The following is a 7550-nucleotide window of genomic DNA, read 5'->3' as shown; positions in this document are numbered from 1 at the left end:
AGTTTAACCACCCCAACCTTCATTATGTGGCTATTTGAACAAATGTAAGGCCATGTTAGAATGATCTTCTAGTTGAACAATTTTCTTCTAGGAGAAGCTTTAAATGATGGAGAATGATGTAATGAAATACAATCAGGGATAAGAGGAAGATGTAAATTTCAGTAGTAGCTCTACCAGTGCATGATTGTGTGGCCTTTGTCAAATCATACTGTTCCTCATCTGAAAATATAAGCAAGTTGGACTAAGGCACCTCCCTACTTCCAGTACTATGACTGCTGACATTGCACACCTGGCTTGATACATGTGCTGTCCTGTATTTTCAAAGCAGATCTTTAGGTCTGCTTTGAATCACTTTACATATTTGTAAAGATTTATACTCCTTTACTTAAAGGTGATTCCACTGAAGAATGATCTCCTGTGACTCACATTACCTGGTTAAGAAATGGGCAAGCTTTGCAAACTCCTTTGGAGGATTAACTGTATTTTCTGCATGCACGTTCTCCATAAAGCACTTTGCTATTCCCCTCTTGGAGAGACAAAGCCAGGAATCCCCAAACAAGTCTGTGAAATCAGTGGAGTCCCTTGGGACTGGCCCCTTTCTGCTACCTTTTCCTCCACAGATCTTTTCATCCAGGTTCCAAGGCCCTTAGGTTGCTTTTCCCTGAAGACAGTTGTGGTTCCCCCACCAACCAAGCCTAAAATCCTTGATCTAGGCTGTGCTCCAAGATCTCTCAAGTTGAATGGTAGCAAGTAAGAGTGTTCAAAATTCATCCTGCCCCTCGACAGGGTTTTGGCAGCTCCAAGCACATGACCAGGACTACCAGTCAGAGAATCCAGATCATCCTGGACAGAGTTATTGGTTTAGTAATGGGCATTTGCTCCAAGAAGGGCAACTTAGACTCCTACCTGGCACTTTTGCTGACCTCTCAGGAAAAACCCATGTCCTCTTCTCATTGTGGATACCAAATAGAAGGAAAGTAAACCCAGAGTTGCCCTTAGCTGTCCTAGCTATCCTGTGGGATATTGGCCTCACTCTTGCGTAAAATGGGTATTTTTTATTGTGGTTTGTTGTTGTTGTTGTTGTTTGTTTGCCTCAGGGGTGAACCCAGAGGCATTTAACCACCGAGTCACATTTCCAACGCTTTTTGTTTTTTATTTTGAGGTTGGATTTTCCTGTTACCTAGGGCCTTGCTAAGTTGCTGAGGATGGTTTTGAACTTGTGATCCTTCTGCCTCAGCCACCTGACGTGCTGGGATTACAGGAGTGCCCAGTTAAAATAGGTGTGTAATATAAAATGCATTTCTTAGAAATCCAATGGAACACTGAGTTGGTTGCAGGGATTGGTGCAGGTTGGTTTTGGCCAAGGATCCTAGCCATTTAGCATTCCTGCAATTGAGTCCCCACCTACTTGTCCCATCTTACCTATATAATCATTCATCCCTACTGTCTCGCCCTCAAGCTTAACAGGACTCCACGTCACTGCCCTCACATTGCAACGATACTTCCTGACTCTGTGAATGCTTTTGTTATTGCTGTCAGATTGACAATTCCCTATTCATTCTTCAAATATAGTTTTTTAAAAAATATTTTTCAGTTGTTGATGGACCTTTATTTTATTCATTTCTTTACATGCGGTGCTGAGGATCAAACCCAGTGTCTCACACATGCTAGGCGAGTGCTCTAACTCTGAACCACAACCCCAACCCTCAATGTGGTTGTCATGTTAACCTTCTTTTGGAGATTTTCAGACTACCTTCCTACCCACCCTCTGCCATTGATCCTGGAGGAACTCACTTCTCTCCTCTCTGCCCCTTACACTTTGTGAAACTGCCTTCATAGCAGCGTTGTCTTGTGATCTCCTGTTTTTGTTCATGTGTCCCTTTTTTCCTACTCCTCCACTTCTTGAGGGCAGGATCCTTGGCTTACTCATCTGTGGTTCTCAACTGCCCCACGTGGTGTTTGAGACGTATGTTTTGCTTTGTATTATGACTTCTTTCTAACCCCGACAAGAAGATAAGGTCTTTGAGCTCAGAGAGCATGTCTACTTCATATTTACACTCTTCACATCTACTCAGTCATTGCAGAATAAGCAGAGAACAATCATAGACCCAGGTCAGGTGAACCTAGGACCAATGGAAACAGACCCATTGTGCAAAGTAACACCTCAGCCTTACCTGGTATCACATTGCCTTTTGGCTTCAGAGAAACTGATTTTGATCCCACCTGTTCTTGTATGTTCTTCCCATCAATTCTTCATAGTCTTCCAAGTTAACAAAAGAAACTTAAAAAAAAAAAAAAGGTAGAGGAGAAAGTGTGGACAAATTCTATCTTTATTCACGGACTTTCTTCCAGCTGCTTCTGGTTCATTTTGACTCCACGTTCTTTGGCATTCTTTGCTTCCTGGCCTCCTGCTCTGGCTTCCGTAGCTTGACTCCTGTGTTCAACCTGGCCCTCTGATTGATGTCCTGGGTTTAGCTGCCCATCCCCCACCCAACATTTTATGTCTTTCAAATTCACAGCACAGCCACAGGTAAGAGATGTCCTTTCCACATGCCCCACAGTAGTCCTAAGGGACATATTCATGTCTTGCTCAGCCCTTGCCTGACTGCCACCCAAAAGAGGAAAAGCATCTGTCAGAACTATAATTTTCCACAGTGAAGCCTCAGCTTGTCAAAGTAATTTTGACTTGGTGTCATCTGAATTGGATTTTATGAGTACAATGGAGGCATTGGTTTCATCTTGCAGTGCTGGTGTAACATGGGTGAACTTTGTTAAACATGTTGGTATGTTGTATACGTGTGACTCCTTAGAAATCATCAATTCGCTTAGTCACATTGAATCATTCATCTGGAGCACAACTGAAGGGGTTAATTAAAAACAGCTGCATCTGATCATAGTTATATACACCTCCTTCTTGGAAGGCACAGGAAAGAGAGAACCCAGAGGAAAAAAATGGAGGTCTTCCTTGAAGATGGGAGTTCTCTAGAAGCCAAGACAAGTGTGAGTAGAGCCTGCATGCTCTGAGAATGAGGAAAGAATCAGACTGAGTAAATCAAAGTGGGCGGTAAGTTTAAAACTTGTCCTACAGTGGCATTAAACTGGAAGAACACATTTTAATTGAAGAGCAAAGCGTGGTTAGTTATATGATCTATGCTTTTCTATTTGAATTACTCCTTTAAAAAATAACCTGGCACTTCTTATCTTACTTGCATTTTATAGTTATTTTGAAAAAAAATGAGTTAACTGTTATTAAAATTATGAGCTTCTTTCTTTATAATTTGTGTTCCACTCCCCACTCCCCTGGTACTGGGGTTTAAATCCAGGGGTGCTCTACCATTGAGCTACATCCCCAACCCTTTTTATTTTTTAATTTGGAGACAGGTTCTCACTAAGTTACTGAGACTGACTTTCAACTTGTGATCCTCCTGCCTCAGTCTCTGGAGTTGCTGGGATTATAGGCATATGCCACCCTGCCTGATGCTTTCAAATTTTGATTAATTAGTTTTAATTTTAATGTTTTAAGAACACTAAATAAGAGTTTTACTCTCTTAAATTTTAAGTGGGTAACACAATATTATTGACCATAGGTATCAGGTTGTATAGCTAATCTCTAGAACTTATTCCTATTACTAAATGTTATGTCATGCCTTCAGTCCCTGGTGATCATTCCAGTCTTTAATTTTCTGAATTTGATTCTTTGATATCTCCTAAAAATGAAGTCATGCAGTACTCATCTTTTCTTATATGACTTATTTCACTTAGCAACATGTCTTTGAGGTCCATCCATGTTGTCACATCTTACAGAATTTTCTACTTTATTAAGGCTGAATAGTATTCCATCATACGTATATGCTACCCTTTCTTTATCTATCCAGGTGTTGATGATGTTGAGTTTGTTTCCACATCTTAGCTACTGTGAATAGTGCTGCAATGGACATGGAAGGGCTGTTATCTCTTCAAAATCCTGATATCAATTCCTTTGACTACATATGCAGTACTGGGATTGTGAGATCTTACAGTAGTTTTATTTTTAATTTTTGAGGCGTCTCTATACTTTCTGTATTGGCTGCACCATTTTGTATTCCCACCAGTAGTGTACAAGGGTTTAATTTCTCTACATCCTTGCCAAACTTTTTTTGTTTTAATACTAACCACCTTCATAGGTGTGGTGAAATCTCATTGTGGTTTTGATTTACATTTCCATGATTATTGTTAATGATAAACATTTTTTCATATACCTCTTGGTCAGTTGTATATCTTTGAGAAATCTTTCTTCAAGTCCTTAGGCCATTTTCTAATCAGGTTATTAGTTTTTTTGTTATTGAACTTTATGTGCTTCTTACATATTTTTAAAATCTTTACCCCACATCAGATATATGGTTTACAAATATTTTCTCCCATTCTTTTGTGTTATTTCCATGAAATCATGGCCAAGACCAATGCTATGAGAACTTTTTCCATTTTCTTCTAGGAATTTCATAGTTTCAGGCCTTATGTTTAAGTTTTTAATCCATTTTGAGTTCATTTTTGTGTATGGGTCATGCTCAGGGTCCAATTGCTTTGTTTTACACATGGAAAACTACTTTACCCCATCCTTTCCCCATTGTGCATTGTTGGCACCCTTGTCAAAGATCATTTAACTATTTCTGTACTATTTCCTTATACTTTTCAGTACAAAAATATGTATTTCTTAGTTCTATAAGTGGAAAATAGTGAATTTAATAATTGCATTAATTATGTGTATCATATCATATTGACATTTATTCCTTGGTATTTCTGTTCCTTATCCACAAAGTATTAAGTTCCTATGGTTTGCTATAAGATGCAGAGGTACTGTATGTGGTTTTCTCTTCAGCTTTCCCTGTGACTTAAGCTCTCACACTCATTGCTTCTTGCTTAGGGAAGCCAAGTCAGGTTGCACATGCTAATGTGATTACCAATTGAACCAAAACTTATCTAATTTACAACCTGGCAGATGACCCATAAACTCATAGCTCTTGGTGGGGGAGTTCCCCTGTCTAACAATATTTCTGTCAGATTTTGAACTGGAAAATATGTAGAGAATTTTCTAGTTCAATATGAAAGAAAAATGGAGTGTCCATGCAAATACAAGTAGAGAATCCAATGGTTAAGATGGAGTTGAGAGTTTGCTTTAATTATTTACAACCGCCTTAATAGAAAATGTTTCATTAAGATGGTCTAAAGAAATATTCCTTGTAATGAAGGGGATCTTCTAGTTCCTTGCTATTCAAAGTGTGGTCCACAGACTAGCAGCATTAGCATCATCTGGAAGCTTGTTATAAATGCAGTGTCTCAGACCAACCCAAGACCTACTGAAAAAGAATCTGCACTTCAGCAAGTTCTCCAGATAATGTATATACACATTAAAACTCCATTCTAGTATACCTAATGTAGCAGACTTCTGTTATTTTTCAGTATACATTTTCTTCTTCCATGGTAATAGAATCTTATCTGGTTACACTGCTGAGTTCCCAGCTCCACATTTACCGAGTTCTCTTCTACCTGACTGAGACTACATTCTAGTCAATGGGGTGCTTGGAGGAGTAACCGGAGCTACATACATATCTTGTCTTGACAATAACTCGGTCTTCCCCCAAGCTGCGAGCTGGGGAGAACTATGGTAAACACTTTGGATCCATTAGAGGGAGTCACAGGTTGAGGATTTCATAGTTACCTACTAGTTTAGGCCTGCCCATCTCTCTCTGGACTGCTGCTTTAAAGAGAAGCATTCATCTCTCATTTTAGTCATTGCAAATTGAGATATCTTTAGCTCAGCATGGACACTAACAGAGTATTAACATAGTTAGATGAGCAAGTAGATAGTCTCCTTAGAGTATGTATTTAACTTTTTAATAATGCTGGGAGCAGCACTTGAATCTGTCTGCTTATGGTGCCTACATTGAAATGGGCATGAAATGATTAAAAAGCAATCTAGTGGGGATATCAAAATAGCTCAGGAATTAATGATAAAATAATTATTTTTTGATTAATGGGCAAAGATGATCTGATATTAATTCTTACCCAGAGGTTGTTTTTTTCTCACAAAAAAATGGTCATAAATATTTATCCAGTCAAGATTAGCTGAGTGTTCAGGACATTCTGAAATGTGTGGTCTCTGTCACATGTTCTATAATTTACATGATTTCACCCCTTGTATTTACGAAAGTCCCCGACTATGCAAATCAGAATTAAAGCCAAACATCTTCAATTTATAAAGTTTATTTTTAAAAATATAAACATTTAGTAGTGTTAGTTAGAGATTTCACAGTAATTCACAGCTCTACTGTGTTACAAGGAAATAACCAAATCCATGTGGGATTTGGACACAAAATTACTAAATTACTTGGAACCAGGATGACAAAACAAAAACTCATACCAAACCAGAGATGAAGACATTTTCTTAATCATTCTTGGCTAAAAATTTTATTAATGTCTTAGTGTGGAATTGCAAGAGATGAAATACCAGATACATACCAAATATATAATTATTACACATCTCCATTATATTTTGTGGCGTTTGTATATTTACATTTAAGAATGCTGTCAAGCGCTAGCTCCAACCTTGGTTCCCCCTTATGGAGCCCCCTCCCTGGAGTGGAGCCCACCAGAGGGTCCCTTTCCAGCAGTCAGCCAGAACAGCAGCCTCCCGCAAGGCTGCTTCCCTCCAGCTCAGCCCTGCCAGAGTCCTCCCACCCATCAGCCATGAATCTCTTCGATTCCTGGAAGTTCTTTCCCACCTCCTAGCCATCTTCTTGCTACTGCTTAAAATGTGGAAGTCCTGCTTGGTGCGCTTTGTGCTGGGATTTCAGAGAAGAGCCAGGTCCTCTTTGCTGGGATGTCCACTGCCGGCTACCTGGACCTCTTCACCAACCTCATCTCACTTTACAACACATGCATGAAGGTGGTCTCCATAGCCTGCTCTTTCATTATGGTCTGGATGATTTATAACAAGTTCAAAGCCATTTACAAGCCCCTCTGGAGATCCTCTGAACCTTCTCCATCTACCTGGAGTCGGTGGCCCTCTTCCAGGGTGATCGTGGTGAGCAAGAGTGGCCAGGCGGAGACGATCGCGAGCCACTACCTGCGGGTTCCAGGCATCTGGCGCACCCTCTGTCTCTTCAGCTGGATCTGGCGCGACCACTTGGAGGGCTTCTTTGATCTCATCACCATTGTGGCCAGCCTGGTCCAGACAGTTCTTCACTGCGATTTCTTCTACCTCTACCATCACCAAAATCCTAAAAGGGAAGAAAATAAACTTGCAGGCATAGCCCTGGTCCTCATTAGCCCTCTCCTCAGCAGTGATTGGAGGTGGAGGAAGGTGACAGAAGATAAGAGCCTTTCCGTCCAGGGGTGGCTTTTTAAGGAATCCACCTGTCCCTGCTCCCCATACCCACCCTGCCGGGTTGGGGGTTGGCAGTGGAGGACTCAAGTCGTGGGGAGCTCAGGACCTGGGCTATTTGTAGGTTTTTTTTTTTTTTTTTTTTTTTTTTTTTTTTTTTTTTTTTGCCTTTTAGAGAAGAAAAAAAGAA

General features: G+C 40.2%; 1 pseudogene; it reads left to right on the top strand.

The window, feature by feature from the left end:
- Positions 1 to 6596: 6596 nt before the first annotated feature.
- LOC124964124 (ER lumen protein-retaining receptor 1-like) lies at positions 6597 to 7289 on the top strand (annotated as a pseudogene).
- Positions 7290 to 7550: the final 261 nt, after the last annotated feature.

The sequence above is a fragment of the Sciurus carolinensis genome, chromosome 14, assembly GCF_902686445.1.
Source record: "Sciurus carolinensis chromosome 14, mSciCar1.2, whole genome shotgun sequence".
In the NCBI taxonomy this organism is placed as follows: domain Eukaryota; kingdom Metazoa; phylum Chordata; class Mammalia; order Rodentia; family Sciuridae; genus Sciurus; species Sciurus carolinensis.
This window is presented reverse-complemented; position numbering and strand designations above follow the sequence as displayed.